We start from the raw sequence: 6,000 nt of genomic DNA, 5'->3' as shown, positions 1-6,000 counted from the left end.
GGCGGAGGGACGGCGGACGGGCGGTGGGGGCGCCGCGGCGAGGAGCGCGTGGGGGCGGGGGCGGGGGCTCCGCGGGCGGAGGGGCGGGGGCTCGGGTTACCGCGCGGAGGGCGGGGGAGGGGAGGGGAGGGGAGGGGTCGCGGGGCCGGGGCGGCGAATCTCGCATCCTCCGCGGGGAGGCTGTGGAGGAGGCGGCGCCCCGGCGGCGGTGACGGCGGCGGACGGACCGACCGACGGCCAGGGGCGCGCGGACCGACGGCCGGCTGCCTGGATCTGATCGCTGGCCCGGAGACGGCGGCGGCGGACGATGCGCGGCTCCAGGCCCCGCGCGGGCGGGCGCTGCCCGGGGGGCTGACCGCGGCCGGACGGCGCCCCAGGAACGGGCGAGGGAGCCCGCGCCGCGCGGAGGTCAGTGCCCGCGGCCGCCCGGCTCGTCCGGCCGCGCCTGCCGGGTCTGCCGGCCTTTCCCGGGCGGCGGCAGCGGCGGTGGAGCCGGGGGCTTTGTTCTGAGCCGGAGACAATGGGGGAGGGGGGGCCTGGGCCTGCGGGACGAGGGCGAGCGTGAACACGAGCGTGGGGGCAGGGCCTGGGGGTCTTTGTGTGCTTGTGTCATCGAGTCGGGGTGTGTGGCGGCGTGAGAGTGCCTGGGGTGCGGGGTGCGGGCAGGGCGTGTGTGTGTTACCCCGAGTGTGAGTGCATCGGATGAGTGTGAGTCAGTGCGTGTCACTGGGAGGTTGTGTTTCCGTGTGTATCTGTCTGGCCGTGTGTGTATGTGCGTGTCACTCCGAGAGTGTGTGGGTCAGAATGAGTGTGTGTCATGGTGAGCGAGTCCCTGTGAGGGAGTGTGTGTGTGTGAGGGAGTGTGTGTGTGTTTTGCCCGCCTCTGTGGGAGCCATGTGTCAGAATGTGGAGGATGGGTGTGTGACAGACAAACTGAGACAGAGACAAAGAAACTGCAGGGGGAGAAATAAAGAGAAGCAGAGGAGAGTCAGGGGAAGCCTGAAGTGGAGGTGGGTCACCAAGACTGCTGTTCTGAGTGTGTGCTCAGCATACCTAGTCAGAATCCTGTGTGGGGCTTGGAGAGAGGTCACTGTCGGCCTGGTCCCACGTGGAGGGGGTGGGGAGAAGGAGGTCTAGAAGCACAATGAACTCAGTGTGGCGTGGGCTGGGCCAGCAGCCACTGGGTCATAGGCCAGAAAAATATTGTTGCTTATGTCAACTTCTCCAATACCCACAGGGGACACAGTCATAGCCCTACTTAACCCACGGGGGACACAGTACCAGGCAACACACATGGACAAGAGATGCCTTCACAGCGATGACACACCCCCAGAAAGCACTGTCAGAGCCAACACACACCTTTAGAAGATGCTCTCAGGACAACACACACCCACGGCAGAAATGGTGCAGCCAACACACTCCTACAGGATCATTGTTGAGGCCAACACATACCATGGGGGACACTGTTACTGCTAGCATCTTTCCAGAGACACTGTCACAGCAATACACATCCATTGGAAACAATGTCACAGCCAACTCATCTAGGTTGTACTTCATTAGAACTGCCTATACAAGCAGGTGTCCCTGAGACCTGACACTAACAGCAGGCTGTGTTGCAACTGCCCTTACCACATACCCACTTGTACAACCCATAGGAGATGCACTTTTAGGTGACATGCACACACCACAGGGTGAGCTGTCCCAACTGCTCAAGAAACTCCCATTAACTTAGGATGTTCACACCATTACTCCTTTTCATCCACAGACTTCCCAGGCTTACTCTCTTGTTCCCTGAAAACTTGGGGATGTGGATCAGTCTTCCCCTCACCCTGTATCCTGCCATGATTCTAAGGGTCCCTCCAACACCCCAGCCTTATATTTTCCTGAGCTCATTAGCTCCTGGTACCTTCTCCCCTCCCAGGACCACTCTGTAGTACTGGTCCATCTCTAAACTTCTAAACTCCTGCATTGCCCTCTCTGCCCACAGCTTCCTATGTCTTTCTAGTTGTCGGATGCCTTGGCTCCCATTTCACTTACTCTTCAACCTCATAATGACATCTTGCCCTTAACCTCTTTGCTTTCTCCTAATCTGCCCCTTCTGGCTTTGTGCTCTCCTTCCAGTTTATGCACCCAGAACCATCCTTCAACCACTCCTTGGCCACTCTTTGTTCCCTTGTTCCTGAGCTTCCCCATCCCGCAGTCTCAACCTTGCTGGAATGATTTCCCAACCACACCAAGTGATGCTTCTATAAATTTATGCTTCTATAAATTCCACCCTCAAGTGGGCCCTCTATAAATAAATAGATGAAATTTTTTCTATTTTCTTCACACCCCTTAACCTCACATCCCTCACCCCATTATTTTCAGTAGATTAATTAGTCAGTCTGCTGGTTCATTCACTCAGCAAACACATGTTAAGCACCGGCTCTGTGCCAGGCAGTGTGGTAGGTGCTGGCATCACAAGGGTGAACAAAATGGACATGGTCCTTACTTTTATGGAGCTTACAGGCTCTAGGGTGAGTGCTATAACATGACAGCATATAGCATGAAGTCAGAAGCAGCTTTCTGGAGAAAGTGACATTTAAGCTTAAGCTTGATGGATAAGTAGGAAGTTGACCAAGCAAAGGAGAGGTGGAGGTGAGGTGGGGTGGGTGGAGAATATTCCAAGCCAAGGAAGCAGCATGGAAAAGCCCACATGCAAGAAAGTATTGTGTGTTTGATGGATAAAGCAATCCACTGAGCCTGGCACTAATACCATGATATGAGGAAAAGTGAGAGAGTCTAGGAGAGGTAGATAGAGGGTTAATTAGATCACCTAGTTCTGGTAGGTCATACCAAAAAATTTAACCCATGAATAATGGAAAGTCACCAAATCATTTGAAGCTGTGGTGTGACATTATCAGATCTGTTTTAGAAGTACCACCCTGACAGCAGTGGAGAGACTGTAGAGAGGAGTCTGAAAAGAAGGAGGATAGGGGCCAGCCCTGTGGCCAAGTGGTTAAGTTCACGTGCTCTGCTTTGGCGGCCCAGGGTTTCCCCCGTCCGGATCCTGGGCACAGACATTGTACTGCTCATTCAGCCATGCTGAGGTGGCGTCCCACATGCCACAACTAGAAGGACCCACAACTAAAAATATGCAACTATGTACCAGGGGGCTTTGGGGAGAAAAAGGAAAAATAAAATCTTTAAAAAAAGAAGGAGGAGGATAGTTGACTGTTGCAGAAACCCAGGAGGGGATAACACTGGCCTGAACTGGAGTAGTGGGAGTAGAAAGGGAGGAACTAGATCGTTTCAAGAGTTCTCTAGGCAGTGGGGTCAGCAAGGCTTAGTGACAGAATGGATGTGGAGGATGAAGAAGAGGGAGGAGGCAAGAATAGACAACCTGGCCTATTCACTCAAAGAAAATTGAGACCATCCGGTTTGAATTCTCTCAGCTTTCTGCCTCCTCCCTCAAATTTCATCTGCAGCCTCCTCAGTCTTTTCTCCTTCTGTCTTATAATAGTGAAGAGGTGTGTCTTCTATGTAAGACCCCTCTTCCACCTCTGTTGTGGATCCCATCCCCTCCTTCTTCCATGGGGACCTCACTCAACTAATTATTCCATGTCTGTCCATGTCTCTAGCTTCTCCGTCTATACCCATTTCTCCTGCGAGCACATGAAGAGCCTCCAGTCTCTCCTATCTTCCTTAACCCTGTAATACCCAATTAGCTAAGAGACTGTATCACTTTGCTTCACTGACACATTTTGTGAAAGGATCTTCTGCATGGAGCTGTTCCCACTTCCTCACTTCCCATTTATTCCTGCCCCTCCAATGTAACTGCTCTCCCTAAGAGAAAGTGACCTCTCACCTACCAGATCTAGGGACTCTTTCAAAAATCCTCAAGTGCTTGACCTCTTGGTAAGGTCTGACATTGTTGGCCATTCTTTTGTCTTTGAATCATTCTTGTCTTATGGCTTCTGAGCCACCATTTTACTCTATCAATGATTAACAGCTCTCTTGTTATAGCTGTCAACAATTAAAGCTCTCATGTGCCAACCACGTTGCTAGTTGATGGGAATACGCACTATGATAGAAAACACTCTTCCTACCCTCAAGAAGTTTAAACCTCAGTAGAGGAGACAGGCAGATAAACAGATGATTACATTATGGTGGCATACATGCATCTCTCTCCCAGAGCTGCTCCTGACTGTTCCTTCTCAGTCTGCTTTGGGGGCTCTTTTGGGTGGCCCCTACTGTTACTGTTCCAAGGTTGCATATTATTCATCTTGGGGTTCTGGCTTGGACCTTCTTATCGTCTCACTGTATACATCCCCCCGGGTGATCCATCTCATTCATTTCCTGGGCTTTAATTATCATCTATATAGGCCGGTGACTCCCAAATATCTACCTCTTCCACACCTCTCTTCTGACCTGCAGACCTGCATATCTGCTTCCTACCTGATCTTTACTATATAGCTCACAAACCCCTTAACATGTCCAAACCTGAACTCATCATTCCTTCCTCCCCCACACCACCATCCTCATTTAGTTACCAAGCTGCAAACCCAGAAATTAACTGTAGCCACCCCCATCTCCACATGTCCTACAACCCAGAAAGTCATGGGAACCTGTTGGTTCTACCTCCTTTCCAGGTCTCTGATATCCCATCCCATTTTCTCCATGACTTCAGTTACTGCCCTCACCTCACCATTTTTTCACATAAGTTACTGCAAGAGCCACCTAACTTGTCTCCATAGACTTCTACTCTTCCCTCTTCCAATCCCTTCTTTTCATTGCAGCAAGAGAGATCTCCCTAAGGCGCAAATCCAGGCATGTCATTCCCTGCTCAGCATTCTTCAGTGTCTTTACATTGTCTTGGGTGAAATCTCTACTTTAATGAGGGTTGTGAGATCCTTCCTGATCTGACCCTCAGCCTCCCAGCCACATCGCCTGTCCCATCTCCCTAGCTTCCTCACATTGCGAGTTCCAGCCATATTGAATTCCTTGTAGTTCCCCAAACACATTACATTCTTCCATGCTTCTGGCCCTTAGCACATACTGCTTTCTGCCCGAAAAGCCCTTCACTCCCTTCTTCTCCTGACAAACCCACTCCCATCCTCAGATTAGTCTCAAACCCTGCCTTTCCTGACTCCACCAGGCAGGCTTGGGATCCTCTTGTCTCACTGTTGTCATTGCCTCTTACCTGTTCTGTCTCTCTAACTGGGCTGGGCTACCTCCTTGATGGCAATGTTGCATATTATCATCTTCATGTCTCCAGTGCCCCTCTACAGATGCTTGGCAATAAACAAATGAATGAATAAATGAGGCACCTCACAGCGTATCCCTCATCCTCATTCATTCTTCAGAGACTGACATCTGGTCTCAACTGCCCACACAATCGAGACATTTCCACCCATACCCACTTATCCCACTGGAGACATTTCCACTCCCCTCTCCCACAACTTATCCTTCCTCACCTTACACGCTCTCCTCCTTTCTTTCACCTGGGCTTCTCTTTTCCTGGATCCTCTTCCTCTCCCCTGTGTACTTTATTTCTCTTTCATTTAGTTAGCAGATATTTAAGGAGCACCAGAAATTTGCAGATCCAAATCTACTGGGCCAGGTTCCTTTTGGAATTCTTGGAGATAGTGGAAGATGAGGAAGCTGTGACCTGCCATCAGGCCACAGGTACCACAGTGCCTCGCCATCCACTCCACTCTACCAGGCCACCTTCCTTGGAGGTGCCATATGCTGCTCCTTCCTCTAATGCTCCCTCACATACACCCGCTCTGGGCCCTCCAACTCCTGGCACCCTGGCCCCTGCTCCTCTTATCAGCTTCCGGGGTACTTGTGTTCTCTTCCTTTTCCCTCTCCTGCCTATCAGTGGTAACAGAAGCAAGACTGGACTCTCTGATGCCTGGGTACCTGCAAGCAAAAGCCCTTCCCAGGGGCTTATGTTGTTGGATCTCATGTTTGTCCTGGCTTCCCACTGCCTACTCCTTCCTTTAGCTCCAGTGTCCA

General features: G+C 51.6%; 1 protein-coding gene across 1 annotated transcript in view; it reads left to right on the top strand.

Moving 5' to 3' along the window:
• The first annotated feature begins 219 nt into the window (after nucleotides 1-219).
• DCHS1 (dachsous cadherin-related 1) overlaps nucleotides 220-6,000 on the top strand; it is a 35,708-nt gene continuing 29,927 nt past the window's right edge. Inside the window, exon 1 of the mRNA XM_023645912.2 lies at nucleotides 220-408. The gene's annotated coding sequence lies outside the window, so the exon portion shown is untranslated. The remainder of the gene's footprint in view (nucleotides 409-6,000) is intronic.

Source organism: Equus caballus, chromosome 7 (genome assembly GCF_041296265.1).
Source record: "Equus caballus isolate H_3958 breed thoroughbred chromosome 7, TB-T2T, whole genome shotgun sequence".
Classification (NCBI taxonomy): domain Eukaryota; kingdom Metazoa; phylum Chordata; class Mammalia; order Perissodactyla; family Equidae; genus Equus; species Equus caballus.
Note: the sequence above shows the minus strand (reverse complement) of the source record. Positions and strands in the feature narration are given on the sequence as shown.